Source organism: Phascolarctos cinereus, unplaced genomic scaffold, assembly GCF_003287225.1.
Source record: "Phascolarctos cinereus isolate Bilbo 61053 unplaced genomic scaffold, phaCin_HiC Scaffold_4;HRSCAF=312, whole genome shotgun sequence".
In the NCBI taxonomy this organism is placed as follows: Eukaryota; Metazoa; Chordata; class Mammalia; order Diprotodontia; family Phascolarctidae; genus Phascolarctos; species Phascolarctos cinereus.
Window position 1 is genome coordinate 437,593,353 of NW_027555847.1, and position 24,309 is coordinate 437,617,661.

The 24,309-nt window shown below is 36.6% G+C and overlaps 2 pseudogenes; both read right to left on the minus strand.

Moving 5' to 3' along the window:
- Positions 1-3,265: 3,265 nt before the first annotated feature.
- LOC110214729 (disks large-associated protein 5-like) lies at positions 3,266-9,847 on the minus strand (annotated as a pseudogene).
- A 3,000-nt stretch (positions 9,848-12,847) lies between these two features.
- On the minus strand, positions 12,848-13,786 carry LOC144454107 (disks large-associated protein 5-like; annotated as a pseudogene).
- Between the last annotated feature and the right edge of the window lie 10,523 nt (positions 13,787-24,309).

Sequence of the window (24,309 nt, forward strand, 5' to 3'; positions counted from 1 at the left end):
ATTAATTGGCATGGCAATCAGCCTTCCCAACTATAAAACACATTCATTGAGGTGCAGGAAGAGTTCTAATCCCAAATTCATTGAAATAAAAGAAGACATATCCAATCCAAGATTGTCCATGTACAGTTTACCTCACTGCTCTGTGTTATTGAATGACTTCTTCCTGTATTCCCAACCTATCATCACCCACATGCCCTAAGCAAATAATCATTTGGAGGCTAGAAGAGGGCATAGCCCAAGCACTGGTTACAGATGGGTTTTGAGTCTGAATGACTGAAAGAATAAAGATGTCATTGACAGAGACAGAAATTGAGAGGGGAGATCGAATTTTAGAGAAAGTGGACAAATTGGGGAAATACCAGGAGTGAGCTGCAGATGTACAACTTCAGCTCGGGCAGAAGGACAGGAAAAGATCAGCTTTGTGAGATGCTAAGATACAGGTGAGAGCTGAATTCAGGAGACCAGGTTAACTGTCTAGGAGAGAGAATGTAAAGAGAGAAAAATAGAGTGGGAAGCCTGGATGGGGGGTGTACTTTCAAACACTTGTCATGTAGTGCTGGGTTTTGGATAACATTGAAAGTCCATTCTATAATAAACAGTAAAAGAAGCCAGAGAAGTTTTAGCTTAAACTTTCTCTGAAAGGCTCTTCTGGAAAACCAAAGATGAAGACTATAACATGAGCATTTGCTGTGCCAAAAAACCCTGAAGCAATTCATTCAGTCAACAAAAAACAATGAAAAAGTTTCTTTTCAAATGCTTTAACAACTGTGTTATCTCCAGCAGGAGAAACTATCTTTTAAGTAGTACAGGCAACAGAACAAGTATTTAATTTAATTTTCAAAGGGGGAAAATCCTTTATTCCCAACTTGACCTAACAGTGCTGCCATGTTCAAACCATGAATCATTAATTGTAAATTCAATAAATCAAATGATCTATTAAATTCAATATATCAAATGATATATGGCCTTGTCTTGCCCTAAAATATTTGTGCTTACTATAAGTCTAATGAAAGGAAGGACAATAACCATTCCAAATCCAACTGCCTGGAATGAGCTTGGCTCTCAAATTTAGTGCAAATTCGAACTCCATTATACACTCCTTTGAAAAATAGGTCATGACTTTGTATGCCTATGTTTTCATAAAATCCTAAGATCATAGGTTAGAGATGGAAGGGACCATTTGGGAAGGGGAAAGAGACTTCCTAATTTACTTGCCTGTTTTTGACCTCAGGGTTCTTAAGAGAGGGTGGACTCTGGAATTAGAAACTTATTCTAAAAAGACATTACTTAGGTAAAGAAAGACCTCAATATATTCTGGAGAACTTATCCAATAAACTGTAAATTAACTATACATTCGTAAGAGTTAAAAACCAGAGCCTGCAAGCACTAAGCCATCCATATACATCTTTAAAAGAACATTTAAAAATGTCACTATAACAAATATCTCTATCTCTAAGATGGATGGAATAAAAACACAACTCCTCACTCCTTACCGAAAAAACAAAAACAAGCAAACAATTCCCCCCCCCAAAAAAAAGCAAAAGTCCAAATCATGTGGGAACAGGACAAGGTATACATATCATCACACTTGTCCTGTTTGCAACTATTGTTGTGCCAAGGATGCTTTCAGTGACCCTATGTTGATGACCATTATCTACCTGGTCAATATTCCAAAGAATATTGTATAGAAAAGAATACTAGCAGGAAGGTGACTTATTCTAGGAATTTTTCTACTTCTGCCACATCAAAACAGGTAAAAAATGAGTTGATATAATAATGAGAGCTCACATTTCTGTAGTATTTTAAGATCTGTAAAGAATTGTAGACATCTCACTTGATTCTCACAAGAGCCCTATTGATGAATCACCTGCATCACTAACTGCTGTCTTCCTGTCTTCCCCTAGATGTCTTCTTAGTATCTCAAATTCAATCTGCCAAATTGAGAACATATCCCTTCTCCAAATGTTATGATATATGTTGAGGGTACTACCATTTTTGGAGTTACCTCAGTTTTTAGTCTTGAAGTCGTCATTGACTTTTTCCTTTTCCTGATGCCTCATACACAATCATTTGCCAAGTCTGCCTCTATGACATCTCTTATATATAGCCTTCATTATCTGCCAAGAAAACCCACTTTATTGTAATTTGTTTTTTTAAATTATTTTTATTTTGTTAGATTATTTCCCAATTACATGTAAAGACATTTTTAGCAATCATTTTAAAAAAATGTTGAGTTCCAAATTCTGTTCCTCCATCCTACTCCTCCCTTCTCCTTAAGAAGGGATTTGGATTATACTTGTGACATCATGAAAACCATATTTCCATATTAGCTATGGTGCAACAAAAGTAACACAAACAAAATAAAATAATAAAAATAAAGATAGTAAAAAGAAATATGCTTCAATCTACATTCAGATTTTATCAGTTCTTTATTTGGAGGTAGATAACATTTTTAAACTTTAATGCTCTTATTTGTTGCAAGTGGCTTACCTGTGGCTCCAAGAGGCTTAGCATGTACAGCAACCACACCCCAGTAAAACCATCTTAGCAGATGGGCTAAACCAGGTTGAGGGTAACCAACAGGCCTCAAACCCATAAGTGAGTTAGGGAGATGCCTGCCCCAAGCATGTGAATACTTATCCTGGAGGGATGAGTGGATGAGAACAATTTGTTCCAATAACCAAGAAGACAGCTGGAGCAGGTGCTGTGGAATGCTGAGAACTTGGTTAAACATTGAAAACACCAAGGTCATCCACTGCATCCTGGGCTATTGCCAATTGTCTTTTGTCCTGACACTGGTCTTTGATGACTCTGGAAAAGATAGTGAGGCTGATGACTTTGTGCAACTTTGCCTCACTTGAATCCAAATTATGCACAAGTCAAGACATCCTCCATCACATTGTGATGTCATTGGTCCTCTTTGAAAACAAAGGGTGAACACCAACTCTATTTGTGTAAATATCTTACCATATACACTCCAATGAAAAAAAAAGAACAACAACACAACAGTAACAAAAATAATAAAGTTCCAACTTCAAGGATCAATAAAATCTCTCTGGAAATTTACTTGCATAAACAATGTTCTTAGGCTTCTTCTCAGTGTCAACTTAAGACAAGTTTTTCACAGTCAACTTTCAATCCTCTGAAAAAAGAAACTTACAAAGTATGGCTTTAACAGTTTTTAGTCAGGGTTTACTGTTGCTTTTTTAAAGTTAGGGATGTGAAGGTAGGGAAAACATAGCTGGTTTCAGTTTCTTTAAAGATTTCATTTCTTACTCCCAGGTGTTTTGTATTCAGTTGGAACATTTGATTTGTTATGTAAGGCTCTTTACATGCACAGATGGCTGAAAATGACTTAACTGGGCTTTCAGTTCTGAAAAAAATACATATTAATTATCATGTTAATTTCCTTTGCTTTTAATACCACAGGGCCTACTATTTCAGATATAGGAATACCTTCTTAATTTTCTCTCTCATTGAAACTTTTATAGCAGCCAGGAGATTTCAAGCTGCAGTTCTTGTAGAATCATTCTGTTTTGATTTGCATTTTTCAACTGGAATAGCATTTTTCCAAATAACCTTATGGCTTATGGTATTTTTTCCCTTGCCATCTTGATTCCTGAAATTTACTCAGTTTTTCAGATTTTTTGTTCATATCTTCTACTTGAAAATTAAGCAAATCCCAAATCCATTCAGATCTATGCTATTAAATTTTTGGCCACATTTATAGTCACAATCATTCACCAGTCCTTCAAACTGTTTGAACATTTAACTTATAATGAGTCTTGCTTTACTAACTGTTGTGTGAATGAGATCTTTGGCATCATCAGGAATATTCACTGTAAGTTTATTTTCCCATTGATGGCAGAATCGTGTTAATTTCTCAGTTTCTGATTGAAGAATATTTCAGAAATATGGCATATGACATTGTGGTGGGACTGCTTGATGTTCATTTATTTTAAGGAAGGGGTCTGTGCATTTAAGGGTTATCAGAATTTGTTTTAGTGTCTCAATTTATATTTGCAAGAGGAGCTTTATCCAGTATTTCCTGGGATGTTGGAGGACTTTGAAAATCAGTGCAATCTTTTTAAGAATAATATTTTATTTTTCCCAATTGGATGTAAAAACAATTTTTAACATTCATTTAAAAAAAAATTTGGAGTTCCAAATTCTCTCTCTCCATTCCTTCCTTTCCTCTCCCTGAGATGGCAAATAATTTGAGATAAGTTATACATGGCAAAATCATGCAAAATAGATTTCCATATTAGTCATGTTGTGAAAGGAAACACAGATTCCCTTCACCAAAAAAAAAAAGAAAAAAAATGAAGTGAAAAATAGTCTGTTTCAATATGCATTCAGATTCCATCAGTTATTTTCACTGGAGATGAATAGGATTTTTCATCAAGAGACTTTGAAATTGTCTTGGATCATTGTATTACTGAGACTATCTAAATCATTCACAGATGACCATTATACAATACTGCTGTTACTATGTAAAAGGTTCTCCTGATTCTGCTCACTTCACTTACCATCAGTTCATGTAACTAGGTTTTTCTGAAATCATCCTGCTTGTCATATATTGACAGTACAACATTGTCTAGGGGTGGTGATAATAGACATCCTTGATTTACCCCTGATCTTATTGGGAAGGCTTATAGCTTATCTCCATTACAGATAACACTGGCTGGTGGTTTAGATCAGGGGTGAGGAGCCTTTGGCCTTGAGGCCACATGTCACTTTCTAGGTCCTTAAGTGTGGTTCTTTGACTGAATCCAAACTTCACAGACCAAATCCCCTTAATAAAAGGATTTGTGCTATAAAACTTGGACTCAGTCTAAAGGCTGCACCCAAGGATCTAGAACACCACATGTGGCCTGGAGGTCACAGGTTCCCTGCCCCTGTTTTAGATACTACTTATCATATTGAGGAAAGCTCTCTAATGTTTTTTTTTTCATCCAAAGACAAAGTTTTTTAAAGATCTGCCACATTGGCCAAGCTCTTAAGGAATGTAAGCATTTGCATCACTAATGTAAGCGGGCCAGATTTTAAAGAATCTGAGCCCCTTAATGGAGACAAGATGGACCTTATGTACAGAAAGACTGTGGGAGGGATGTAGGGAAGATCTTGATGGGGGTGAACAGCAGGCTGGGGTGACCTGAAGAGGGGTCTAGGGAGGATCTTGATGGAAGTGACTGGGAGATTGAGAATGGATCAAGATTGGGAAGTAGCTGGGGGGCCAGCAGAAGGTAACAGACAATAGAGAGCTAAGGATAACAAAGAATTGGGATGTAGGGATAAGGAAAGTCCAGTCAATAAGATTATAGCCTCAGGAGATAGCTAGAGACTTCCTTGGTCAGGTAGAATTCAAGGAGAATCTGTAGACTGGGTAAAGGGCAAAGGTCTCTGTTTGGGCCCATACCCCATCATTCCCCCCTCATACAAATGGGATCCAAATTCATTTAGGGTGAAAGAGTGAAAGTCTTCAGCTTCTAAAACTGCTTCCTGCTAGCAAGGGGCATAGAGCTGTCCCTGACTTACTGAGTTCTGTTCAAGGGATCAGACTTTAGGACCTGGCTGATGCCAGGTCCAGTAAGCTAGAGACCTTGGACTTGGTCAGAGGTTGGTATATAGCCTGAGCATTCATCTGGAAGTTGATGGCTAGGACCCTGGAGGAGGCAAACCTGGCAAGAAGGTTAAGCACACTGGGACTAAACAGCCACAAAAGGAGTATAGAGAAAAGACAATTTCTCTGGAGGGAATTAAAGATGACTAAGGCAAAGTAAAAATATAAAAGGAAAAGATCAGGTATGATTTCACCTCTTTCCATCCACCTGTCCTGTGGAAGGGACTAAGGGCTTTCCAGGTAGAAGCTTGAGGTCCTCCAATGATTCACAGGTATATTCCAGAGTCAATGGGTACAAGTTGGGCAAGTCTGACAGACTCGTTGGGTGGTTTCTTCTAGCTTACTGCCAGTTGGATGGCTTTTAAACAGAATGCCTGGAGGCATAAAGACCATCCAGCAGCCATGGAGTCTAATTGTTTTGAAAAAGTAAGCAGCTGGCCTGGGGTCTCTTCATAAGGACTGAATTAGGACCCCCAAAGCCTGTCCTCTCCTTTCATCAACATATAGAATGTAAGGTTCTTCTAGATTGGGTAGAGCTAATGCTGGTGTGGTGGTAATTTAATTTTCAAAGTCTCAAAAGCTTTAGCTTGGTCAGGGCCCTATTCTAGATGGAGTGAAGCAAGGCCTTGAATACAGTCATAAAGGGGCTTAGCAATAAAACCAAAATTAGGGATTCAGAGTCTACAAAATTCAGCCATGCTTATAAAAATTTGAAGTTGTTTCTTAGTGTCTTTTTCCTCTCTGAGGTTAAGGAGCAAGAAGTGGGTGTTAGTTTGTGGCCCAAATACACTCTCTGGACTTTATTCAAAGAGACCTTATAGCCTCAAGTGCCCAAGAAGTTAAGTGCTCCTGTGGCAGCAGCCAAAGAAGACTTCTGGGTGGGGCTACAAATAAGCAATGGGGCAACACTTCAGGGTCTCGGAGGGTGGCATGAGTAGCTCCTCCAGGAATTTCCTGATTCTAAACAATTGACTCAACAGTCTCCCACACTTCCAGGGGAACATGAGGAGGTGCATAGAGGGAAAAGGGATATGGGAGGCTTAACTATAGAAAATTGGCTCTGCAACTTCACTATCATGTACCTTCCCCCACAAGGGGGCAAGGCAAGAGGAGAGCTTAAGAAAGGGGTGTTCAGACAACAGATCCTCAGGGGTAGGGGCCTGGGAAGGAAATGCAGGGTGGGAGTACCTGGAAGGTGAATGAGGGAAGAAATGAAAGGGATGGGCTAGGGAAAAAGGGAAAGAAAACCAAGGAAAAGAGGGGGTGGACAAAGAGGGAGGGGCATGGGAAACAGGGGGCAGGGGAGAGTGGGGAGTGGCAGGAGGGGTCAGGGGAGAATGGGGAGCAGCAAGAGAGGCCAGGGGAGAATGGGGTGGAGATAGGAGCTGGGGAGGTGGTCTTAACAGAGGATGGGGAAGAGTTATTTAAGGGTTCTCTTTCCTCTTCTGTTAATCTGGACAGTTTATACTTTTGTAAATATTCATCCATTTTGCTGAGATTGTGAGGTTTATTGGCATATATTTGAGCAAAATAGATCTAATAATTCATTTAATTTCTTCTTCATTGTTGGTGAATTCACCTTTTTTCATTTTTGATACAGGTAATTTGATTTTCTTCTTTAAAAAAACCAGATTAACCAACAGTTAATCTATTTTATTGTTTTCCCCCATAAAATCAGTTCCTAGTTTTATTTATTAATTCAATGGTTTTCTTACTTTCAATTTTATTAATCTCTTTTGATTTTCAGGATTTCTAACTTGGTGTTTAATTGAGGATTTTCAATTTGTTCTTCTTCTGGTTGTATGCCCAGTTCGTTGATCTGTTCTTTTTTCTATTTTATCAACATAATCATTTAGAAACATAATATATTTTTCCTGCTTTAACCACTCCCATTCATCTTGGCATGTTATCTCATTGTTGTTATCCTTTTTTGATGAAATTATTTATTATTTCTATGATTTGTTCTTTCACCCACTCTTTTTTTATGATTAGGTTATTTAGCTTCCAATTAATTTTCAATCTTTGTTTTCACAGATCTTTATTCAGTACAATTGTATTGCATTGTGATCTGAAAAGAATGAATTTAATATTTCTGCTTTCCTGCATTTGGTTGTGAGGATTTTATGCCCTAATAAATGGTCATTTTTTTTTGTAGATGCCATATACCACTGAGAAAAAGGTATATTTCTTTTTATTCCCATTCAATTTTCTCCACAGGTCTATCATATCTAACTTTTCTAAAATTCTTTTCAACTCTTTATCTTCTTTCTTGTTTATTTTTTGATTAGTTTTATCTTGTTTTGAAAGGGGTTCCCTGCTAATACAGTTTAACTGTCTATTAACTCCTATAACTCATTTAACTTCTCCTTCAAAAATTTAGGTGCTATGCCATTTGGTGCATATATGTTAAGTACTGAAATTACTTCATCTTCTGTAGTAAATTTTTATAGTGTCCTTCTTTATCTCTTTTAAGTGGATCTAGTCATGCTTTTGCTTTGTCTGAGATCATGATTGCTGTCCCTGCTTTATTTACTTCAGTTGAAACTTAATATAATTTGCTCCAGTCCCTTACATTTCCTCTGTGTGTGTCTGCCTAAAATGTGTTTTTTATAAACAACATATTATATGATTCTGGTTTTAAAACCACTCTGCCATTTGCTTCTGTTTTATGGGTGAGTTTATCCCATTCACATTCATAGTTATGATTTCTACCTGTGTATTTCCCTCTATTCAGCTTTTCCCATTTATTCTCATTACACCTCCCCTTCTTTCTTTAATTTTCTCCCTCTTTACAAGTGTTTTGCTTCTTATACCCCCTCACCCACTCTACCCACTTGTCTATCAATCCCTTTACCTTTCTTATATTTTGCTTTCCTCCCACTTCCATACAGTATAAGACAGAATTCTATACCCAACTGAGTTTGTATATTATTCTTTCTTTGAGCCAATTCTAATAAGAGTAAGGTTCAAGTGTTGCCCATTACACCTCCATCTTCCCCTCCACTGTAATAGCTCTTTTATGTCTTTTTATGTGAAATAATTTACCCCATTCTAACTCTGCCTTCCCCCTTCTCCTAGTGCATCCCTTTTTCTCCCCACTTAAATTTTTTTTATATCATCCCATAATAGTCAATTCATACCCATTTCCTTTGTCTATGTATACTGCTTCTAACTGCCCTGATAATGATAAAGTTCTCAAGAGTTGTAAGTATCATCTTCCCATGTAGGAATGTAAACAGTTTAACCTTATTTAATCTCTTATGGTTTATCTTTCCTGTTTACCTTTTTATGCTTCTCTTGAGTCTTGTACTTGAAAATCAAATTTTTCTGTTCAGTTTTTTGTATATTTTTTTCCATTTTTTTGATGTTTGCTTTACCAAGCTGTTGACTCTTTTTTCGTAATTCTCTTGCATCACTCTCATTTCTTTTCCCAATTTTTCTTCCATCTCTCTTATTTTATTTTAAAAATTCTTTTTGAATTTTTCTATGAGTTCTTTTTTGGCCTGACACCAATTTGCATTTTTCTTTGAAACTTCACACATACCTGATTTAACATTGTTGTCCTCTTCTGTGTTTATATTTTGATCTTCCCTCTCACTGCAGTAACTTTCTATGGCTACATTCTTTTGTTGTTATTGTTTTTGTTGTTATTGTTCATTTTTTCTAGCGTATTCCTTGACTTTTAATTTTATGTTAAAGTTGGGTCTCTGCTCCTGGTGTGGAGGGAGCACTCTCCCAATCTTCAATTTTTTCATGCTCCTGTTTTCAGAGGTAATTTTGGGGACCTGTAAAATTTTGTGCTTCCAAGGTTCTATGGTCTAAGGAGAGGTATAGTCATGGCTCTTTTGGCCTGTGCTCTGGTCAGTGAGTGACCACAAACATTCTTTTCTGCCCTTAACCTGAGACCAAGGTCCCTGCTTCCCTGCGGCTGCATCTTCTAGTGTCCTAGTGGTAGTCCTCACTTTGGGTATGTGATCTGGATTCCCATTTGGACAATGCAACAGTGTCCTGCTAATTGTCCCCTGAAATCTCCTTTTGACTAGTTGTTTCGCCCCCGGTCAGTCTGTGTGCTTATAGTTCAGGGAGTTACTACTGTTTATTCAGTTGCCCCCAAAGGTCTGTACCAGCTTGCTGGGGTGGGTCCTGTTTCTGGCTTTTGCTTGGGTGAGGGGCCTCAATGCTAGTATGCTGGGGCCTGGCCTGCTGCTGGCTTGACAGGGCCATCTGCACTGGACAATACTCCACTATCAATTCAGTGACACAGCTCTTTCTTTTTGACCTTCTAAGTTGTCTGGGGCTGGAAAATTGTTTCATTCCATTATTTTGTTGGTTCCACTGCTCCAGAAAATTAATTTTAAGGTGTTATTTTAAAGTTGTTTGGAGGGTAATTTGGGAAAGTTCAGGTGAGTTCCTGCCTTAGTCTACAATCTTGGTTCAAATTAATCAAATCTTTCATTAATTGTTTTTTTACTTTTAACATTTGTTTTTAAAACTTTGAGTTCCAAATTTTCTCCCTTCCTCCTTCCCCACCCACCCTCATTGAGAAGGCAAGCAATTAGATACAGGTTACACATGTGTAATCATATAAAACACTTCCATAGCAGTCTTGTTGCAGAAAACTAACTATAATTCCCTTTGTCCCGCCACCCTTTTTATTCTATTCTCTCTTTTAACCTTGTCCATCCTTAGAAATGCTTGGTTCTGATTACTCTCTCCCTCAACCTACCCTCCCCTTTATCATCCTGCCTGCTCTCTTATCTTCTTCTCACCGCTCTCTTATTCTCTTCTCCCTTATTTTCCTGTAGGGTAAGACATATTTCCATTCCCAAATGAGTGTGTATGGTATTCCCACCTTAAGCCAAATCTGATGAGAATAAGATTCACTCATTTGTTCTCCCTTTCCACTTCCCCTCCACTGTAAAAACCTTTTCTTGTCTGTTTTATGTAAGATAGTTTACCCCATTCTACCTCCCCCTTTCTCCTTCTCCCAGTATAATCCTCTCTCACCCCTTAATTTTATTCTCCAGATATCACCCCTTAGTCTTCAACTCACCTTGTGCCATCATCTATCTACCTATCTATCTACCTACCTGTCTATCTATCTATCTATCTATCTATCTATCTATCTATCTATCTATCTACGTATACTTTTTTCCCCTCCAACGACTATAATACTGACAAAGATCTCATGAGTTACACATATCATCTTTCCATGCAGGAATCCAAACAGCTCAACCATAATAAGTCCCTTATGGTTTCTCTTTCCTGTTCACCTCTTCATGCTTCTTTTGAGTCTTGTATTTGAAAGCCAAATTTTTTATTCAGCTCTGGACTTTCCATCAAGAATGCTTGAAAGTCCTCTATTTCACTGAATGACCATTTTTTCCCCTGAAGGATTATACTCAGTTTAGCTGGGTAGGTAATTCTTGGCTGTAATCCTTTCTCCTTTGACCTCCAGAACATTATATTCCAAGCCCTCCAGTCCCTTAATGTAGAAGTTGCTAAATCTTGTGTTATCCTGATTACGTTTCAATACTTGAATTGTTTCCTTCTGACTGTTTGCAGTATTTTCTCCTTGACCTGGGAACTCTGGAATTTGGCTACAATATTCCTAGGAATTTTCCTTTGGGGATCCCTTTCAGGAGGTGATTGGTGGATTCTTTTTAATTTTTATTTTACCCTCTGGTTTGAGAACATCAGGGCAGTTTTCCCTGATAATTTCTTGCAAGATGATGTCTAGGCTCTTCTTTTGATCATGGCTTTCAGATAGCCCAATAATTTTTAAATTATCTCTCCTGGATCTATTTTCCAGGTCAGTCATTTTTCCAGCAACTGTTTTCTTCTATTTTTTTCCATTTTTTTGGGTTTTGTTTTATGATGTCTTGATTTCTCATAAAATCACTAATTTCTAATTGCTGCATTCTTCAGTGAGTTTTTGGACTTCCTTTTTCATTTGGCCAATTCTGCTTTTGAAGGCATTCTTCTCCTCATTGGCTTTTTGGACCTCTTTTGCCATTTGGGTTAGGCTATTTTCTAAGGTATTATTTTCTTTAGTATTTTTTTTGGGTCTCCTTTAGCAAGTTTTTGACTTGTTTTTCATGATTTTCTTGCATCATTCTCATTTCTTTTCCCACTTATCCTTCTACTTCTCTTACTTGCTTCTCAAAATCCATTTTGACCTCTTCCATGGCCCGGGACTGATTAAAGTTTTTTTTTGGAGGGTTTGGATGTAGGAGCTTTGACTTTGTGGTCTTCTGAGTCACATGTTTTTATCTTCTTTGTCACCAAAGAAAGATTCTATCGTCTGACTTTTTTTTTCACAGTTTGCTCATGTTCCCAGCCAATTACTTGAATTTTAAACTCTTTGTTAAGATAGGAATCTCTTTCCAGTGTGGAGAATGTACAGTCCCAAGCTTCGAGTGTTTTGTGTGGCTGTTTTTAGAGATACTTCATGGGACCTGTAAATTTTCAGTTCTTCCAAGGTGCTATGATCAAAGGTGAGGTGTTTACTCCTTTCCTGCCCTATACTCTAGTCTATGAGTGACCTCAAGCACTCTTTTCTGCCTTGGAACTGGGAGGAGGATTCTCTCTTTACTGCCACTATAAGCTCCACCAGGCCAGAGCTCCTCCTTGCCCCAGGACCACCACCTAGAACTGTGACCCAGATTCAAGCACAGGGAAAGCAAGAGAATCCTGTCTCAGCTCCAGCAAAGACATCCCCTTCTGATCAGGCACTTGATTCCCCCTCAGTCTGTGGGACAGAAGCTTAGGATGCAGCCACTTCCCCAGGGCTGGGACCAGCTTCTCTCTCACCATGGTCACACACCTATCCTACTGACCTTCTAAGTTATCTTTGACATTTGTGGGTTGAGAATTGTGGAAGGCACCACAGCTTCCCAAGATGCAGTCCTATGATGCCTGCTGCAGGTTTACTGAGGCCTGGTCTTTGCCTGTGCAACCATGCTGAACTGCGTTCCTCTCCAAGCCCGGCACAACAGACTTTTCCAAGCAACCATTCAAGTTGTCTTGGGCTGGAAATTTGTTTCACTCTATTTTTTTGTGGGTTCTGATGCTCTAGAATTTGTTTAGAGCCATTTTACAGATATTTGAAGGATTTTGGGGGAGATTTCATGCAAGTCACTGCTTTCATTCTGCCATCTTGGTTCCACCCCCAAATTAATCAGATCTCCCTGAGCTAGAGCATTCCAGTGAATTTTATTTTTTTTAAGGTTTTTCATGGATTTTAGGTGCAAAGGAACACTACCCTCTCATTTGATAGGCAACATTTGTGTCAGGTAAGTATTTTTTACCTGTAAATTTAGCAATTTCTTTCCTTGATGATTTTCTGAAATTATGAGGAGTTTCTTCAGTAAGTGGGTCCTTTGAAGAATTTTATTCACCATCAGCTTTGGAAAGAAAGTTCTTTACTTCATCAGATTTAAGTTCAATCTTTGGAGGAGGTCTTCTTCAGTCGGTATTTTCTTTCTGGTTGGTTTTCATTGATAAGTTTTGGCATTGGCCAAGTGATGAAGCTAGCATAGGGATTTGCTTTGCTGCTGTGGTAGCTGGTCTAGTCACTCTCATATCAGCTTGTAGAACTTTCCTTAATTTGCTAGACTGATGTTCAAAAATTGTTTTCTGGCCAGGTTGATTTTTGATTGCTCCAGTTTTTCCTTGACCTTTAACCTTGTGATCCATATGGAGATCTGAATAACCTTTTTTCACTCAGGTTTCACCATCTTCTCTCTTGGAGGAACTCTAAGAAATTGCAGTAGGTCATGTCTTATTAAACCCAACTTGAAATAGCCCTCCTCTGGCTCTCTTTCATTGCTCTTTCAGTTTTTGAAGCCACTTTTTCTCTTTATGCTGCTTAAGCATTTCCTTTCACTGATTAATCAGCAGCTGGTATAGACTACTGACAGCTGACTTTGGTTTGACATTGCTCTTTTCCAGAATGTTTTTATTGGACTTATTCAGTTAAGGGATATTTATTTTTTCTAAGGTTAGGGTATTGACATCTATTAAGCGAGAGTGTCTATTCTGTTCATATTTCTTATATCTGTTTTCCTTCTATGCAACTGAGTCTTGGTGAGCAACTTCGGTTCTTGTCATTTCTTTGCTTCCATCACTTCTGTACCAATTAAGAACTGATGAAGATGCCATTCTGAAAAAACAGCCTTTCCTAACAAAAAAAAATGGAATAGTAAGAACACTGTTTTCCCTCCCAAACCAGAAACACCAAGTTTTCAAAATATGTTGCTTTCGGAGCAAGTTCTAGGGATTTGGAGGTTTTCATTGCTTCCAAGGTGATGTGATCTGGGTAGAGATGTGATCACTGCTCTCTTGGTCTATACTCTGGCCTTACCCAGGAAGGTCCCCTGATCCCATAACTACTTCTTAGTGTACCTTCTCCCTTGAGACTGGAAATGATACTGTTCATCAGGGTCCTTGATCCTTTGGGGCCAGAAGTGATACCACCCCTTAAGGCTCTCACTCACTCTTGATTGAAAATGGTCCTTTCTTTCCTTCAACTATGGCCCAAGAGATGACCTCTGTGTGTGTGTGTGTGTGTGTGTGTGTGTGTGTGTGTGTGCCCGCGTGCGCGCATGTGTGCATGTGTTTGTATGTATGTATGTATATGTATTTGTGAAATAAATAGAACAGAAATGAAATGTAATTAAATGCAAGGTAGGAGAGACTTTGTACGTAGAAAGCAGTACTTGAAAATTGTTGCAAAGGAAGTGAGCTATGTGAAGGCAGATGTGAAGTGGGAGTGTGGTGCATGGGATGGTGGTATCAAGATGCAGAGATGAAATTCCATGTGAAGATAAGAGAGAAGAACAATTTGGCTGAGCTGTAGGGAGCAGGAAGGCAATCCCTGTATAATGAGGTTAAAAAGTTAAGTTGAGACAATATTGTGAAGGGCATTAAAAGTCAAACAGGGGAAAGGGGAAGTGTTTATTAAGCAACAACATGTGCCAGGCATTGTTATTCATCACCTTATAGATATTATTTCATTTGACCCTAACAATCCTATGAGGTAGGTCCAGTATGGTCATCATTTTACATTGAGGAAATTGAGGCAGGTCACAGTTAAGTGACTTCCCCATGGTCATATAACTAATAAATATCCAAGGCTGGATATGAACTCAGGTCTTCCTGACCAATCCCAGCACTCTATTCACTGCACCACTAAACTGCTTTTAAACAGAAGTATTTATATTTTATCACAGAGTCAATAAACTGCCCATAGAGTTTATTGCCTAGGGGAATGGCATAGTTAAATATATGTTCAAGGAAAATCACATTGACAGTTGTCTGGAAGGTGGAATACAGCGGTATAAGGAGACTAAGTTAGAGTGTATTGCAATAGTCCAGTTCAGAGGCAACAAGAGTCTGAACTAAGATGGTACCTGTTTGAGTAGACAGGAGGGGTCAGTTTCAAGATTTTGATCTGTTTTGGAGGTCGAAAAATAAAAAAAAAATTGGTAACTGATTGGATATATGGAATGAGGGAGAGTAGTGAGTAAGAAATAATGATAATGTTACAAAACTGTTAGACTAGAAAAAGAGGTACTCTCAACAGAAATAGGGAATTTCAGTAGTTGTATAAGTTTGAAGGGAAAGATAATGAGTTCTGCTTAGACCTACTGTATTTGAGATGATTAAAGAAGTCCATTTGAAAATTTCTAAAAGGCAATTGATGATATGGGCTAGGAACTCAGGAGAGAGACTGAGGCTGGATATACAGATCTATGATTCACCAATGTAGAGATGATAATTAGAGTAGGGAAAGCTGATGAGGTCACATAGGTAGAATATAGGGAGAAAACTAAACTTTTCAATTACTTTCAAATCTACTGCACCTGCATTTTTCCTGACACCCACATTCTAAATAGGAATGGTTTTGATCCCTCACTTTCCTTCAACCCACGTCTCATCCCCTTCTTTCTCTTTACACAACCATCACCCTAGTCTGAGCCCTTATTACCTCTCATTTAGGATATTGCAATAGCCTCCTAATTGGTCTCTTTGCAAAAACCTTTCTTCTCTCCAATACATGCTCCACAGAACTGCCGAAGTGTTTTTTATAAAGCACATGTCTGACCATATCATTTTTCTACTCAATAAACTCTAGTAGCTTCCCATGATCTCTAAGATTAAATACTATTTTATTTTTATCTCATCTATTTGAAATTATTGTTCATGTGAATTTTATAATGTACTTAATTGTTAGTAGAGGAATAGTTTATATTATATATTATATATAATACATATATATGTATTATATATCATATATAATATATATATATATATATATATATATATATGATTTATAAATAAGTAAAGATACACCTATCTGTGGTGCTAGTCATTTTTGAATTTCTCCCTCCCTCTCTTCAATACCATTGCTTGCTTACGTAGCAAAATTCAGTAAGCATCCAGTTTTCCATAACTGAAATTCCCATGTTAAAGCACTCTTTGGTCTTTAAATGAATTTTAGTGTGCTTCAGTGCTGGAGAAACATAAGCACTGTTCATAACATTTATGATGGAGGAAATTTAGACATAGAGGTTTAAAGAGAAGAAGGGACACTCATATTTCCTTGAAATTGCAGTGCTTATGACAAAAGAGGATCATAACCAGAAAGCTAACTACTAGGAATTGGGTTTTCTGGTTATAGCAAATCATGAAGTAAATAAAATTATCTAACATGCTAGGGGGAAAATGAAAACTTATTTTAACTCTTCCCTGTATCATTTTTGCTTCTGATTATTGACTTCTTTGTGTTTATCTTTTCCCCATTAAAGATAAAACCATTTAGAGATTTTGTTACTATTTATTCTCTTTATGTGTACATATGACAAACAAAAAACAGTAGCAAAAGACTTTTTCCTTTGAGAGAATTTGAGAGAATTTATAATTTTATTTGTACATAGATAAAAAAGTAGATTGTGGGCAGTGACATTCATACCGAAATTATTAAGAATATTTCAAAGTAAGGGCAGGATTTAAAATTTCCAATTTATTTGACATTCATATTTTTCCTTGCAATTTCATAGGTATATAACAGCTCACATTTATTCTGAGTGTCTTAAAGGCCTTAGTGCAGGTTAAGCTTTAATAACTTAAACTTTAATAACCTACACTAAGACTTTGGGACACCCTGTATAATACTTATAACTTTTCCAAAGCACTTCACATACATTTCTCATTTGATCTTTACAACAAGGCTATGAGGTAAGTGCTATCATCACACTGAGAGAAGTTAGTTAATTTGGCAAAGGTCATGCAGAAAGTGTTTGGAATATGATTAAAACCCAGGTCTTTCTAACCCCAAGTGTAGCAATCTGTCTACCACTTCTCATAAATTCTTATATTCATTCAGCAAATATTTGTGCTTCCTCTATGTCAGGCACTGAGCTAGGTACTGGGATTATAAAGACAAAAAATTGTCCATAAACTCAAGGACAGTCTCCTAAAAGAGAAGGGAGAGGGAAGCAACATATACAGAGGTAAGAAAATATGAAACATATAAAATTAGTGTAAGGTAATTTGCAGAGTGGCGAGCACTAATAACTAGATGAATCAGAAAAGATTGTACTTGAGCTGAGCCTTAGAAGGAGCTCAGGATTCTAAGAAGTGAAGATGAAAAAGGTGAGCATGCTAGAACTAGGGTACAGTCTGTGTAACAGCATAGACTGGGGAGGGAACTTAATGTACAGAGAATAGCAACTAGACCAGTTTGACTGGAAGGAGGATGATGTGCAATCCTCATTGAAAGAAAAGTTGGGGCTAGATTGTGACTAATTTTTAATCCCAACCAGATAAATTTGTACTTTTTCACAGGGAGGAGCTCAGACTTCTTGAGCCAAGTGACCTGATAGAACTTGTGTCTTACACATATACATATATATGTATATATATATATATATATATACATACATACATATATATACACACATACATATACATATATATGTATACATATATATACACATATATATTTTTTTCAATTACATGTAATAACAATTTTAAAAATTCTTTTTTTGAATTTGGACTCCCAAATTCTCTCTTTTCCTCTTTTTACTCTCACTTCCTTGATAAAGTGAGCAATTAGAAATCGGTTTTACATGTACAATCACGCAAAACATATTTCCATATTAGCCATGTTGTGAAAGAATACGTGGATCTGTGTTTTCAGAATGTCAGTTTGTCAGCTTTAAGAAAGAAAGATTGGAGAGAAAGAGACTGAAGAGGAGAATATTAATTGGAGGGGATGAAAATATGAATAGGATACATTTTATAGGTAGAAATGACAGTATTTGGCAAATGGTTGGACGTTGATAAGTGAAAGTGAAGATGATGACGTGAAGGTTGAGAATATGGATGACTGGAAGGATGGTGATACCCTATACAGAAACAAGAAATTAGGAAGAAGGGTGGATGTTGATGATGTTGAGCTTGAGATATCAATGGGGAGAGCTATTGTACAGGTAGAGATGGTTAGCCATCACTCAGTGATTCATGATTGGACCTGAGGAGAAAGATGAGATATGAAATATATGAATAGTTACACATCCCCAATTATAATCTTTCCCCTTATCCTGTACACTACTTAGGATCATAGATACATAATTGCAAGGAACATTAAAGGCCATGAGGCCCAACTCCATCATTTTATAGATGAGGTTCAGGGAGGTTAAGAGACTTGCATAACTCTATGGAGTTGGCATAACTGTAAATATGATCTAAGATGGCAATAGTTTAGTAATAATAGGTATCTAGGTGGCACAGTAGATGGAGTGTTGGACCTAGAGTCAGGAAGACCTGAGTTAAAACCCTGCCTCAGACACTTTAGCTGCATGACCTTGGACGATTCACTTGAACTTTCTCAGCCTCAGTTGTAAAATGGGGATAATAATAGTACTTACTTGCCATGGTGCTGTGAAGACCGAATTGTATTCCATATTTAAGAAATCATTTTCAAACATTAAAGTGATATATAAATGTTAACTGTTATAATTTCAATTTCATATTTTATATTTTTTAAATTTTCCATCCTAATTCATGTAAGCCACTAAGTTCTTCAATCTTTTTTTTTTGTGTGAAGGCTTGTCTAATCATGTTTAGGGACTAAAACTATGCTTTTTATTAATATAGTAGGGATAATAACACTAAAGATTCATAATTTAAAGGTGTTCATTATTTAAATGTGTCTGATATACATCTAATAATCAAAAGTTAGAAATATTTTAACAAACTTGTGTTATTGATACTGTCACTTGCAGTCAATTTTGAACCTATTTCTCAGTTTTCTATTTTAAAGTGGTGTATAATCTGTCAGCAGAGAGCAATGACTGCAGGGGTTTAGCATTTGTTAGAAGAGTTTGTTTTCAGCAGTCCTCAAGTGTTAAAATCCTAAGTGTTATTCTTCTAAGGAGATAAGAAGATGATTGTACAGCTAAATGCTTTTATTCAATTAATATTTCCCTATATCTACATAAAGATACAATATAAATGGCATGAATATGACAAATTCTTAGAGTTTTTAAGTGTCATTGTCAATTTGGGAGTTAATTTTTTTTTTCACAACTGCAATTCATGAAACTACAGAATAGCAGCAAAAAATCAGTTTGCAAACTGTTACAAATGATTTTAGTTATACTGAAGGCTTAGAAAAATCAAACTCTGTTGCTTTAAAATTTTAAGGTTTCAGCTTTTAAATGTCCTTTACAACATACTTCTATCATTAGTACAAAAAAATTATGAATGTTTAAAGCTGAATAAGGACTTTACACCCTGTATAATATCCCTGATAGTACGCTAAATATGACTGAATAGAGTACTGGTCTCATAATCAACCTATAATTATTAAGTGGTAACTGTGTTATGGGCACATTGCTGGATCTTAGAATATATTGAAGATCTCTATCATTGATTAACTTCACTCTTAGTTATACATCATCAAGTATATTTTTTAATGTTTTTTATTTGTTTGCTTGTTTTCCACTAGGAAAATTTCCAAAGGAGCTATAGCTCTCCAACCCCATCTAGCAAGGTAAAGTGTAGAGAGCAGCAAGAATTGCTGGATATTTTGTGTTTGTTGGGGGTTGTGGTGGGGAGGGTGCTTAAAGCCTGGGTCACTTTGTCATCCGTATATACATTGAATAATACTTGGATAATGCAAATCATATTTTGCATGACACAAAGCTATCATTTCCCCTTTGATTCAGCTATTCAGTTAGACAGGAAAAGACTCATCAAATGGGCTTAGTTTTGTTCCTATGCATTTCTTTCCCCCTCTACCTTATTTGCATAGAAGACCAAAGAAATTTTGGAACTGAGAAATGAGAGGTTCTGGGCCCTAAAACCAGAGGGTCTTTGGCAGTTTATAGAAAGAGTGCTTCTAAATCAGGGGTTTTAAGCTCGGGCATATGAACTTGTTTTTGTTTACATTTTAATATTTTGATAACTGCATTTCAATATAATTGGCTTCTTTTGCAATCCTATATATGCACATGTGCACACACACACACACACACACGTATATATATATATATATATATATATATATATATATATATAATATATATATATATATATACACATACATACATACATACATTTTTTTTTCATTAAAATACAATTCTGAAAAGTCATACATAGGTTTCACCGTACTCTCAAAGGCATCCATGACACAGTAAACATTAAGAACTTTGGCTCTAAATGAATACTGACAAGGTAAAGTTCAATCATTATGAATTGAACAGGGAGTTTCACAGACTTTTTGATTTTAATCTTAAGTTCCCAAGAGACATGAAATCCTTGATGACCAAGATATTTTGAGTGACAAATTAAACAGAAGGGAACTATCTTATTAGAGCTGATTTGTGTTCTAATGAACTTAATCAATACTTGGAGAATCCTCTTTCAAAGAAATACCCATTCTGGCTAGCTAAGACTCAGAGAGATAGGCTCTTATGGAAGAAAGTCACAGATATCGTCCCTCACCCCCACACAATTGCAAGGACTCAGTATATGGATTTCTGTCCTTTCTAAAGTATCAGTAAAAGCCTCCAGGTTTTAAGTTACAAAGTGATGATAAGAGTACAGCTATCCTTTTCTGACGATGAGATAACACCTTCATTGAGGATTTCACCTGAAGTCAGAAGCTGGAAGCAGAGAGAATCTCCTCAATATTATGTTCAGTAGAACTGCACTTAGAAAAGTCTAACAATGAACATTGAAATTCTGAGAAACACTAAGACTCAATCATGAGAGTTCATGGGCCAATACCTGGCAGAGACTATAAACTATAAAAGGTCAGTTTGGAGCAGTATAATGATATCACCAATCCTATGGCACCAGAGGCATGCATTACATCTTCGTGCATATATCTTGGCCACTTTTGTTCCCTATGTGTCTCTTTCCACAAAGGCATTCTGGATACACCTGTTCCTATGTGCATTCTTCCCACTTCCAGTCTCTACAGCTGCCTGTGTTCCCTGCATACATGTCATTCTAGTCATGTACCGTGGCCACACAATTCTTTTGTGTGTCTGTCCAATATGTGTTCCCTATATACATCCAGTTGTCTCAGTGGTGATCTACATTTTTTGCGTAAAAATGTAATCCAGGTTTATGGATGAATTGATTTATCATTACTTTTATTAATGTGCTAGACTATTATACTAAATGAATGACTTGAATTTAGTATATCCTCTGAATGATTTGTAAAGATAAACATATCACTGAGTGCTTGTGGGCATTGATTTTGAATGAATATAGATCCTCAGAACCTGGGTTAGCCTTATCTGAGGAACCCACTGTACAAGCTTGAGTGGGGTGTGGGATATATAAGGGCTAACATTACCTTCCAAATAAGCTCCACCAAAGTCCTACTCCAATGTTTAATCACAAAATTCATGGAGGTTATGTCAGAGCAGCATCAGCTCTAGTGAACCCTACTAAAAATGTCAAAGATTTGAATATGGCCCCAGTGACTAACTATATGTATGTATATCTGTAGTACATAACCTGGCCTTGCTAAGACTGTAGGTTTTATCATTAGTTTGGTCCTGAGCAATTAGGATTGGGATTAGCATTTTCAGACATGACAATGATAAAGTAGTAATGACTAAGCCATAGAGGAGTGGCAATCAGTGTCTATGAGAAACCTGTCAATAACTATCACGGAAGAATTAATGAACATTTTAAGATGCTGTTTGGAGAAAGAGCTCAGAGGTGTGAAGGGGAGCTGCTTAGTAGTATATTCCTGCTGCCAGCAGCACATTCAATAACAAAAGACACATTTCTGGTCAAGGGCTAAGAAAATAAACATATTCCCCATCCTAAACCTAGAGGCATCCTTTAGCTAGGTTTATAAATTTAGGGGAACAAAAGGAAAACTTTCAAAATCTCGATCTCTTTTTATGCCTAATCAGTATCTTGTAAAAAGCTGGAGAGTAGACAGATTGATCAGTGTAAAAGACTTTTACTTTATTTTAACATGATTAAATTTATATGGCACACAGGAAAACTTTTCTAAGAATGTTTGTGTTGTTAGAATTATAGCTATCAAGGCAATAATTCTACAATACTCATATCCACTTTGTAATCATCATGGTTTCAGTAAACTATATTCTCAAGTTTATTCTATCCTACTTCACTCCTTAACTCCTTGTTCTACCACTAAGCAAAAGCATGTTTGCTTTAAAATATGTTTCCCTTTTTTGTATACTTTTCACCTTTTTCTGTATACTTATGCTCAAAATCTGTTTCCTTTAAAATGGAAAATTAATTTTGTCTGATAATTAAATGTTGCTTAACCAAATCAGTCAGTCTTGCATTAGCATTGTTTAGCTGTTTTGCTGGATGGTGTCCAAGACTTCATAATTTTCACTTAGATTTGTATTAATTATGGAAAAGTAGATGATTATAAAGAATCCTTTTAATGAGTGGGCAGATATAATTTTATTTATCCCCAAGATGATAAATCATTATAAAGCCATTTATTATATTTATTTTTAACTAATTAAAATTGAGACATAAATAAATGCATCTGTATATGAATATATTTTCTTAAAACAACTATATATTCTTATAATAGTTTCTTATATGAATTTTCACATATATTTTATTTTCATAAAACCTTTCTAAGGTGATTATTACTCTACACATTTTATGGATAGAGAAACTGAGGCCCATGCTTTGAAAATTTACCCATGGCCATCCAGTAGTAACATAGGACCCAGAGTCACTTGGATACATTCTAAGTTTTTTTTTTTCCACCAGATGATAAAGACTGCAAGAGAAACCTCATCAGACATGATAATTAGGTAACAAGTAATTATCCAGCCAATAGATTTCTACTCCCATATTTTTCCTATTAGCTGTGAATGTTATCATAGTCTTGACTTCCCTAGAACTATTAATCACGTTAAACCAGCTACCATGGGATGCTGCTGAAGGTGGTAAGAGCTATTTATTGGTATCAGCAGATTCAACTAGAGAACATACTATCAGCTAAAAGAGAATAGCACATTGGGTTCTTCTAAACCTCTGCTCATTCCTGTGTTTGCAGGGCAGTAGCGAGATCAGGAGAAAGCAGCAACATTCCCTTTTATCCAACACTGTTTAAAGTGTATTTCACATCACTATAACCAAAGATCATGAGTTGTAATTTTTAGCAGATTTCCTAAGGACTGCTGCTAACTGCTTTCTGACACAATATGCTTACAGGCAGAAAGAAGGAAATAGAGAGAGCAGAGAGTGAGGAGAGAGATTAAAGAGAAAAGGGATTGTATCAAAGTGATCATTATATAAGCCACACTAATGCTTTAAGCCTTTATTGTCTCTGTCAGCCTCTATTAATACAAAATGAGGTCAACAATTTAGCATTTTTTGGAAGACATATGCACTCATTTGATGCTATGATATGAGTTTGAATCTAAAATTAGTAATTTATACTATTGAAATTGATTTTATTTTTACTGTGCAGACAGGCAATACTGTCTAATGACTGGAGAACAAGTACTGAAGCCAGGAAAAGCTGAGATCAAGTCTTGCCTCTGATACACATTGGCTGTGTGATCATGATGATTTAAGCTCTCTGTACCCTGGGCAACATTCCAATACTCTAAGTTGCAGAGAAGGAATTTCTTTCCCTGGAAGTTCCTTCTATTAATAAAATCACAAGTCTGGGTCCCTGTTCATTTTACAGTCCTCTTTGAACTCCTTACATGGAAATTGAGTCAATTCAAGTCAATCAAGAAGCAACTATTAAGCACCTACCATGACCAAAACACTGTGCTAAATGCTAGAAACAGATGAAAAGGTTGATGTAAACAATAGATATCTATAGATAGTCCTCTTAGAAATTAATCAGGAATGAAGTCCAAGTCCCTGGTCCAGAGCTTCTATACCATAGGTATGTTGGGGCTATGACATGGTTACCTTAGCCCTAAGCCTGATGAGTATAGAGATCCCTATAGTGAGATGTATCTAGGCCAAATAGGCCAAATAGAATCCAGAAGGGAGATCTGGGCATTGATGGAAATTGATTTTTTTTAGAAAAATTAATTCAATTTTCTTGAATTCTATTTCAATAAACAAGAATTTAGTAAGTGCCTACTATATACTATATAGTGAGCTAGTTGCAGGGGATACAACATTTTAAAAAA